General features: G+C 45.2%; 1 long non-coding RNA gene across 1 annotated transcript in view; it reads left to right on the top strand.

The window, feature by feature from the left end:
- LOC140428629 (uncharacterized) overlaps nt 1-9,399 on the top strand; it is a 50,289-nt gene extending 40,890 nt beyond the window's left edge. Inside the window, exons 2-4 of the long non-coding RNA XR_011948823.1 lie at nt 2,048-2,159; nt 7,417-7,501; nt 8,678-9,399. This is a non-coding gene — a long non-coding RNA (uncharacterized lncRNA). The remainder of the gene's footprint in view (nt 1-2,047; nt 2,160-7,416; nt 7,502-8,677) is intronic.
- Nucleotides 9,400-10,006: the final 607 nt, after the last annotated feature.

Raw genomic sequence — 10,006 nt, 5'->3', positions numbered from 1 at the left:
GATATAGGTCTGTGGCCAAAGGGCGATTGGATCTCTGAAATATTCATGAGACGGAGGACAGGGGTGAGATACTGGTCTTTTCACCTGGGACCTACAGTACTAAGGAATAGATGTGAAAAGTGGACAGGCGGTTATCTGGGATTAAAGTGGTAAGGACCAAATAAAAACAGAAAATACTGGGCAATCTCAGCAGATCTGACAGCATCTATGGAGAGAGAAGTGAGCTAATATTTCCAGTAGGGATGATTCTTTGTCAAAGCTAAAGAAGCTAGAGAGAACTGGAAATAGGATCAGATTTATACTGTTGTGTGTTGGGAGGGAGGGGGGAAGAGGTGTGTTGTGGAGCAGAGGGCTGGATCGAGGGCCATGATGGGTGGAGATTGACAAAGATGACATGGACAAAGAAAGACAATGGGAATGTAAATAGTGGCGATCAAGGCTAGGAAGGGTGCTGATAGTTGCCCATTAAGAGATCAGAATGTTTAATGGCAGAACAAAGGTAAACAGTGCATCAACAGACAACTAGGAACAATGAAAAGATGGCTCAATAGGGATGGGGGAGCGGGACAATGGTGAGGGAGAAACGAATCGATGGAAGAAATGAAAATAAATTGATAGAAGTAAAAATGAAGTGAAGGTGGAGGAGAGAGTTCACAGTCTGAAGTTGTTGAACTCAATGTTAAGTCCGGAAGAGGTGGAGAGTGGGCCTAGGTAGGTTGCTCTTTCAGAGGGTTGGTGTAGATTTGATGGGCTGCATGGCCAACTTATGCACTGTAGTGATTCTATGAATGTAGAGTAGACAGTATTGGGAGCAGCGAATGTAATAGACCCGATTGAAGGAGCACAGTTCCTTCAATCTGACTTATGAATTTGCTGCTCCCAAGCTTAACTGTAGGCATCATACTTTAGGGTCAGTTTGTAGTTCACTTCCTGGCACTACTCAACTTCACTTCTTTCTTCTTGGTCTCTAACCGTGGTCAGTCTCACTCTAAAATATTAACAGGACAAGGATCCTATGCTGTGTTTGCACTTTTATTCCAGTCAATCATAAGAAAGTCTGTCCTGTCAATTCATTCCCAAATTTGGTTAGAGCTCGGATTGTGACCCAAAGGTGTAAACACATGGAAGGAGTTGCTGGGAGGAGTGATTTGAGAGTGGGAGATCATTCTGTACTGAAGTGAAATGATAAAAAAAATGGTGAGAAACATATCACATAATTTCTCCTCCCCACCTCTGGTTCTGCCTGTGATTGTAACTCTTGACAAAATGTCAGTAACCCTGGCTAAGTTTCTTGTGATTTATGATAAGCCAGGAGCATTTGGAGTTTTCATAATCAGAGACGTAGAATATCTTTATATTTTGTGGTACATTTGGAGATGCTTTTACTCGTGTAGAACTTGGAATCTTCTTGGACTGATTCGCTAAATTCAATCTCTGTGTTCAGTTAGCTAATGTTATTTGAGGCAAGACTATTTCAGAACTCTACAATTGCTTCAAAATCCCCAGGGAGAGAATGAATCGGTTTATACTCTGATTGATACTCATGTCCCCAGTTGGAAAATGTATTGATATTGGATGAAAGTATTATCTGTCGGGAGAAGATTGGAAAGGGAACTTTGGGGAAGTTTTGCATGCTCAGATGTGTCAGTTTTGCTGCCTGTATCTGCTGTGAATTGGCACAAGGTGGAGCAGTTGCGCTGCAAATACCACCTCAATTAACTTTTCCCAACCAGAGGCAGAACTTCACACAATAAAAGCCATGATATGGAGATGCCGGCGTTGGACTGGGGTGAGCACAGTAAGAAGTCTTACAACACCAGGTTAAAGTCCAACAGGTTTGTTTCAATATAAAGCTTTTGGAGCGCTGCTCCTTCCTCAGGTGAGCAGCGCTCTGAAAGCTAGTTATATCGAAACAAACCTGTTGAACTTAAACCTGGTGTTGTAAGACTTCTTACTGTGTTCACACAATAAAGCCAATTTTTGTTATTGCAATGGATTGGACAAGCGACAGTTAGAAACGTTCCACAACAATATTTTCATTTTTTAGAGCACGTGTTCAATCGCGTGTCAAGAGTGAGACTCACGTGTCATGAGTCAGAATACAGGAGGGATATAGAGAACCTAGTGGAGACAACAATTCTTCAATGCCAGCAAAACAGGTCAGTAACTTCAGGAAGCAAAATATCATTCACACCCCTGTCTGCATCAACGGGGCCGAGGTGGAGATGGTTGACAGCACATCACCAACAATCTGTCCTGGTCCACCCACGTCAACGCTACGACCAAAAAAGCACAACATCGCCTATACTTCCTCAGGAAACTAAGGGAATTTGGCATGTCCACATTGACTCTTACCAACTTTTACAGGTGCACCATAGAAAGCATCCTATCTGGCTGCATCACAGCCTGGTATGGCAACTGCTCGGTCCAAGACCATAAAAACCTACAGAGAGTTGTGAACACAGCCCAGTCCATCACACAAACCCGCCTCCCATCCATTGACTCTGTCTACGCCTCCCGCTGCCTTGGGAAAGCAGGCAGCATAATCAAAGACCCCTCCCACCCGGCTTACTCACTCTTCCAATTTCTTCCATCGGCAGGAGATAAAAAAAGTTTGAGAACACGCACCAACAGATTCAAAAACAGCTTCTTCCCCGCTGTTACCAAACTCCTAAACGACCTTCTTATGGACTGATCTGATTAATACTGCACTCCTGTTTGCTTCACCCGATGCCTGTGTCAATGTATTTACATTTTGTACCTTGTGTTGCCCTATTACGTATTTTCTTTTCATCTACTAAATGATCTATTTGAGCTGCATGCAGGAAAATACTTTTCACTGTACTTCGGTACACGTGACAATAAACAAATCCAATCCAATCCAAGTGTCTTTGAGAGGGGACTTTGATACATTGGGTTGGACATTGGGGCACAGAAATTCTGTCAGTGTTAACTCCATGTCCTTCCTTACATATGATGGAAATTGAGGAATAGTGTAAATGGAGGTTTCTTCAGTTTTTCATTGGAACACCCCTACAGGAAATTCCAGGTACTGCTGTCTGAACATGGTTAAAATTTATAAAACCCTGAAGGGCCCTTTGTTAAATGAGTTCAGGTGGCTTCAATGCTGTTTTTAAGTTGACATGGCTGTATAGCTAAACTTTCTCTCACTTGGCACTCTTACCCAATGTGACATGGAATAACTGATGTAAAAATGTCTCTTATTGGTGCTTTTCTGAAATTGAGCTGAGATATTTTTTGAGGAGATATTTTTTGATAGATCTAATCCCACTGTTGCTGCTAGGCATTAAAAATAGAATATGTCCCAGTGCTAATACCTCTTTTGAGTTTTTCTTGATCAACACAATTCCATTAAAAAGTTAATGCTGTTGCGCTATCCGACGGAATTTGTTCAATGCATGTTCATGGAGCGTGGGCATCCCTAGCTAGGCCAGCAGTTATTATTCATTCCTAAATTGCCCTTGAGAAAGTTTTGATGTGCTGTCTTCTTGAACTGCTGGGGTTTAGATATTTCAGTAAGCTCAGGGAAGGTGGTAAAAGAGTGGGATGGGTGGCATTGTTCGTCAAGGACAGTATTACAGTGGCAGAAAGGACGTTTGATGAGGACTCGTCTATTGAGGTAGTATGGGCTGAGGTTAGAAACAGGAAAGGAGAGGGTTTTCTATAGGCCTCTGAAAAGTTCCAGAGATGTAGAGGAAAGGATTGCAAAGATGATTCTGGATAGGAGCGAAAGCAACAGGGCAGTTGTTATGGGGGACTTTAATTTTCCAAATATTGACTGGAAACACTATAGTTCGAGTACTTTAGATCGGTCCGTTTTTGTCCAATGTGTACAGGAGGGTTTCCTGACACAGTATGAAGATAGGCCAACGAGAGGCGAGGCCATATTGGCTTGGGTACTGGGTAATGAACCAGGACAGGTGTTATGTTAGATTTGGAGGTAGGTGAGCACTTTGGTGATGGTGACCACAATTTTATTACATTTACTTTAGTGATGGAAGGGATAGGTATATACCGCAGGGCAAGAGTTATATCTGGGGGAAAGGCAATTATGATGCGATGAGGCAAGACTTGGGATGCATCGGATGGAGAGGAAAACTGCAGGGGATTGGCACAATGGAAATGTGGAGCTTGTCAAGGAACAGCTACTGTGTGTCCTTGATAAGTATGTACCTGTCAGGCAGGGAGGAAGTGGTTGAGCGAGGGAACCGTGGTTTACTAAAGCAGTCGAAACACTTGTCAAGAGGAAGAAGGAGGCTTATGTAAAGATGAGACATGAAGGTTCAGTTAGGGTGCTCGAGAGTTACAAGTTAGCTAGGAAGGACTTAAAGAGAGAGCTAAGAAGAGCCAGGAGGGGACATGAGAAGTCTTTGGCAGGTAGGATCAAGGATAACCCTAAAGCTTTCTATAGATATGTCAGGAATAAAAGAATGACTAGGGTAAGAGTAGGGCCAGTCAAGGACAGTAGTGGGAAGTTGTGCGTGGAGTCCGAGGAGATGGGAGAGGTGTTAAATGAATATTTTTCATCGGTATTCACACAGGAAAAAGACAATTTTGTCGAGGAGAATACTGAGATTCAGACTACTAGACTAGAAGGGCTTGAGGTTCATAAGGAGGAGGTGTTAGCAATTCTGGAAAGTGTGAAAATAGATAAGTCCCCTGGGCCGGATGGGATTTATCCTAGGATTCTCTGGGAAGCTAGGGAGGAGATTGCTGAGCCTTTGGCTTTGATCTTTAAGTCATCTTTGTCTACAGGAATAGTGCCAGAAGACTGGAGGATAGCAAATGTTGTCACCTTGTTCAAGAAGGGGAGTAGAGACAACCCCGGTAACTGTAGACCAGTGAGCCTTACTTCTGTTGTGAGGAAAGTCTTGGAAAGGTTTATAAGAGTTAGGATGTATAATCATCTGGAAAGGAATAATTTTATTAGAGATAGTCAACACGGTTTTGTGAAGGGTAGGTCGTGCCTCACAAACCTTATTGAGTTCTTTGAGAAGGTGACCAAACACGTGGATGAGGGTAAAGCAGTTGATGTGTGTATATGGATTTCAGTAAAGCATTTGATAAGGTTTCCCACGGTAGGCTACTGCAGAAAATACGGAGGCATGGGATTCAGGGTGATTTAGCAGTTTGGATCAGAAATTGGCTAGCTGGAAGAAGTCAAAGGGTGGTGGTTGATGGGAAATATTCAGACTGGAGTCCAGTTACTAGTGGTGTACCACAAGGATCTGTTTTGGGGCTACTGCTGTTTGTCATTTTTATAAATGACCTGGAGGAGGGAGTAGAAGGGTGGGTGAGTAAATTTGCAGATGACACTAAAGTCGGTGGAGTTGTGGACAGTGCGGAAGGATGTTACAAGTTACAGAGGGACATAGATAAGCTGCAGCGCTGGGCTGAGAGGTGGCAAATGGAGTTTAATGCAGAAAAGTGTGAGGTGATTCATTTTGGAAGGAATAACAGGAAGACAGAGTACTGGGTTAATGGTAAGATTCTGGCAGTGTGGATGAGCAGAGAGATCTTGGTGTCCATGTACATAGATCCCTGAAAGTTGCCACCAGGTTGAAAGGGTTGTTAAGAAGGCTTACGGTGTGTTAGCTTTTATTGGTAGAGGGATTGAGTTTCGGAGCCATGAGGTCATGCTACAGCTGTACAAAACTCTGGTGCGGCCGTATTTGGAGTATTGCGTGCAATTCTGGTCGCCGCATTATAGGAAGGATGTGGAAGCATTGGGAAGGGTGCAGAGGAGATTTACCAGAATGTTGCCTGGTATGGAGGGAAGATCTTATGAGGAAAGGCTGAGGGACTTGAGGCTGTTTTTGCTAGAGAGAAGAAGGTTAAGAGGTGACTTAATTGAGGCATACAAGATGATCAGAGGACCTACCCTTCAGAGGATCAGATGATCTACCTATCTATCTAATGTCATTCAGGTGGATGGCATGTTCTTGCCTGATTCCATTCTTATCTAATTAATTGTATCCCGGAATTATTTGACTTCTCTTTCTGCTCTCACATTGTTACCATTGGTGTACTCCAAGGATCTATCCTCACTCACTCCACCCCATCACGCATCTATACACTTCCCTTCGGCAATATCGTCAAAAGGCACAACATTAGTTTTCACGTGTGCTGATAACATCCAGTTCTATCACATTACTACCTCCCTGATTTCTCCACTGTTGCTAAAGATTCAGCAAGTTTATCCATATGAACATATGAATTAGAAGCAGGAGTCGGCTATTCAAAAGACCATAAGACATTGGAGCAGAATTAGGCCACTCGGACCATCGAGTCTGCTCCGCCATTCAATCATGGCTGATATTTTCTCATCCCCATTCTCCTGCCTTCTCCCCATAACCCCTGATCCCCTTATTAATCAAGAACCTATCTATCTCTGTCTTAAAGAAACTCAGTGATTTGGCCTCCCCAACATTCTGCGGTAAAGAGTTCCACAGATTCATCGCCATCTGGCTGAAGAAATTCCTTACCATCTCAGTTTTAGTCTGAGATGGTGTCCTCTGGTTCTAGTTTTTCCTACAAGTGGAAACATCCTCTCCACGTCCACTCTATCCAGGCCTCGCAGTATCCTGTAAGTTCAATAAAATCTCCCTTTGAGCCTGCTCCACCATTCATTAAGATTATGGCTGATCTGATCGTAACCTCAACTCCACATTCTTGACTACCTATGATGACTTTTCACCCCCTTGCTTATCAAGAATCCATCTACCTCTGCTTTAAAAATGTTCAAAGACTCTGCTTCCACTATCTCCTGAGGAAGAGAGGTCCAAAGACTCTATCTTAAATGGGCAACCTCTTATTTTTAAGCAATATCTCACCATTTAGATAATATGCTTATTTTTTCTGCTGGAATGGACAATTTTGCATTTTCCCACATTATACTCCATTTGCCAGATCTTTGCCCACTCACTTAACCTGTCAATATCTATTTTGTAGCATCCTTATTTCCTTTTCACATCTTACTTTCGTAACTATCTTTGCATCATCACATATTTAGCAACTATACCTTTGGTCCCTTCATTCAAGTCATTTGTATAAATTGTAAAAGATTGAAGTCCCAGCAGTGATTCCTGAGATACACCCCTTGTTACATTAGTATTCTATATTTTCTGTTAGCTAGCCAATATTTTATCACTGCCAATATGTTACCCCCTATTTTCTGCCATAACCTTTTATGTGGCACCTTATCAAATGTCCTCTGGAAATCTAAGTACAGTACTTCTATTATCCACAGCACATGTTACTTCTTTGAAGAACTCCAATAATTTGGTTAGACCTCATTTCCCTCTTGCAAAACTCTGCCTGCTCGCCTTGATTTTTTTCTGTAATATATTTATTAATAGCTTCTAACATTTTCTCAACTCAAAATCTGCATTTCAGAGCTGGAACTGCTACTGAGTCATTGTGGAGCGTCCACAAGGATGAGATCTTCGTGGATGGAAAGTACAGTGATGTCACACAGCAGGTAAAGTGCACAGGCAGAAAGGGAATGGTATCCACCAGACAGCAAAACCACTAGGCAGGTAATGCAGGAGTCCCCTGGTTCCATCTCCCTCGAACAGGTTTCCCACTTTGGAAACCGTTGTTGAGGTGATTTCTCAAGAATGCAGCATGAGCTACCATGGCACCACGTTTATCCTAATCTAAGGTCAACCTAACCTACACCCCTTCAATTTACTGCTGTCCATGTGCCTGTCCAAGAGTTACTTAAATGCCCCTAATGACTCTGACTCCACCACCTCTGCTGGCAGTGCATTCCACACACCCACCACTCTCTGTGTAAAGAACCTACCTCTGACATCTCCCCTATACCTTCCTCCAATCACCTTAAAATTATGTCCCCTCGTGACAGCCATTTCCGCCTGGGCAAAAGTCTCTGGCTATCCACTCTAATCCATACCTCTCATCACCTTGTACACCTCTATCAAGTCACCTCTCTTCTTTCATCACTCCACTGAGAAAAACCCTAGCTCACTCAACCTTTCTTCATAAGACATGCCCACCAGTCTAGGCAGCATCCTGGTAAATCTGCTCTGTGTGGTAGTCACCACATAAAGGCCCGCAATCTGCCCTACTGCATCGAGGAAGTCAGGGCTATCACCAGAGACTGCCAGGTCTGCGCGGAGTGCAAACCACACTTCTGCCGGCCAGACCGAGCGCACCTAGTGAAGGCCTCCTGCCTTTTGAATGCCTCAGCGTGGATTTCAAAGGGCCCCTCCCCTCCACCGACCGAAACACGTACTTTCTTAGCGTTGTCGACGAATATTCCAGATTCCCCTTCGCTGTCCCATGCCCCGATATGACGTCTGCCACCGTCGTCAAAGCCCTCAACACCATCTTCGCTCTGTTCAGTTTCCCCGCCTACGTCCACAGCGACATTTATGAGCGAGGAGCTGCGTCAGTACCTGCTCAGCAAGGGCATTGCCTCGAGCAGGACGACCAGCTACAACCCCCGGGGAAACGGGCAGGTGGAGCGGGAGAATGGGATGGTCAAGAAGGCCGTCCAGCTGGCCCTACAGTCCAGAAACCTCCCAGCCTCCCGCTGGCAGGAGGTCCTGTCTGATGCCTTCCACACCATTCGGTCGCTCCTTTGCACTGCGACTAACGAAACTCCCCATGAACGTCTCTTTGCCTTCTCCAGGAGGTCCACCTCCGGGGTTTCGCTCCCAACGTGGCTGGCAGCTCCAGGACCAGTTCTCCTCCGCAAGCACGTGCGGCTCCACAAGGCCGACCCGTTGGTTGAGAGGGTACAGCTACTTCACGTGAACCCGCAGTACGCCTACGTAGCGTACCCCGACGGCCGCCAAGACACAGTCTCCCTAAGGGACCTGGTGCCAGCAGGGTCTCCACCCCCACCCCCCACCCCCCTGCTGCCCCGGCACCACCCTCCCTTCCCTCTGTGCACCGCACCACAGCCCCTGCTCCAGGAAGATCCGTCCTCCCTTTGGTCTCACCCGGGGATTAAGATGAGGTCGACACACTCCCGGAGTCACCGGCGACCGAACCGAATCACCACCGAGACTGCGACGCTCGCAACGACGGATCAAGGCGCCCGATCGTCTGAATTTATAAACTTTTCCTAAAATGCTAAACGCCTATATGTAAATAGCCTTCCACCACCCCCGCCGGACTCTTTTTTAACAGGGGGTGAATGTGGTAGTCACTACTGTTGTATTGTATGTACCGCATGTGAGGTGTATTACGGTAAGGCCCCTGTACTACAGGTATGGGGGTTGATCCCTGCCTGCTGGCTCCGCCCAGTAGGCGGAGTATAAATGTGTGGGCTCTCCGAGCTGCAGCCATTTCAGCAGCAGCTGCGGGAGGCTACATATCTCTGCGTAATAAAGCCTCGATTACACTCTACTCTCTCTTGTCATAATTGATAGTGCATCACTCTGCACACTCTCCAAAGCAGCCACATCCTATAATGAGGCGACCAGAACTGGACACAATATTCCAAGTGTGGTCTAACCAGGGTTTTATAAAGCTGCAACAAAACCTCGCGGCTCTTAAACTCAATCCCCCTGTTAACGAAAGCCAACACACCATGCACCTTAACAACCCTATCAACCTGGGTGGCAACTTTGAGGGATCTATGTACATGGACCCCAAGATCCCTCTGTTCCTCTACACTTCCAAGAATCCTGCCTTTAACCCTGTATTCAGCATTCAAATTTGACCTTCCAAAATGAATCACTTCACATTTATCTAGGTTGAACTCCATCTGCCACTTCTCAGCCCAGCTCCGATCCTGTCAATGTCTTGTTGTAACCTGCAACAGCCCTCTACACTATCTACAACTCCACCAACCTTCGTGTCATCAGCAAACTTACTCACCCACCCTTCCACTTCCTCATCCAAGTCATTTATAAAAACCACAAAGAGCAGAGGTCCCAGAACAGATACCTGCGGCACACCACTGGTCACCGAGCGCCAGGTGGAATACTTTCCATCCGTTACCACTCGCTGT

The sequence above is a fragment of the Scyliorhinus torazame genome, chromosome 8, assembly GCF_047496885.1.
Source record: "Scyliorhinus torazame isolate Kashiwa2021f chromosome 8, sScyTor2.1, whole genome shotgun sequence".
NCBI classification, from domain to species: domain Eukaryota; kingdom Metazoa; phylum Chordata; class Chondrichthyes; order Carcharhiniformes; family Scyliorhinidae; genus Scyliorhinus; species Scyliorhinus torazame.
Note: the sequence above shows the minus strand (reverse complement) of the source record. Positions and strands in the feature narration are given on the sequence as shown.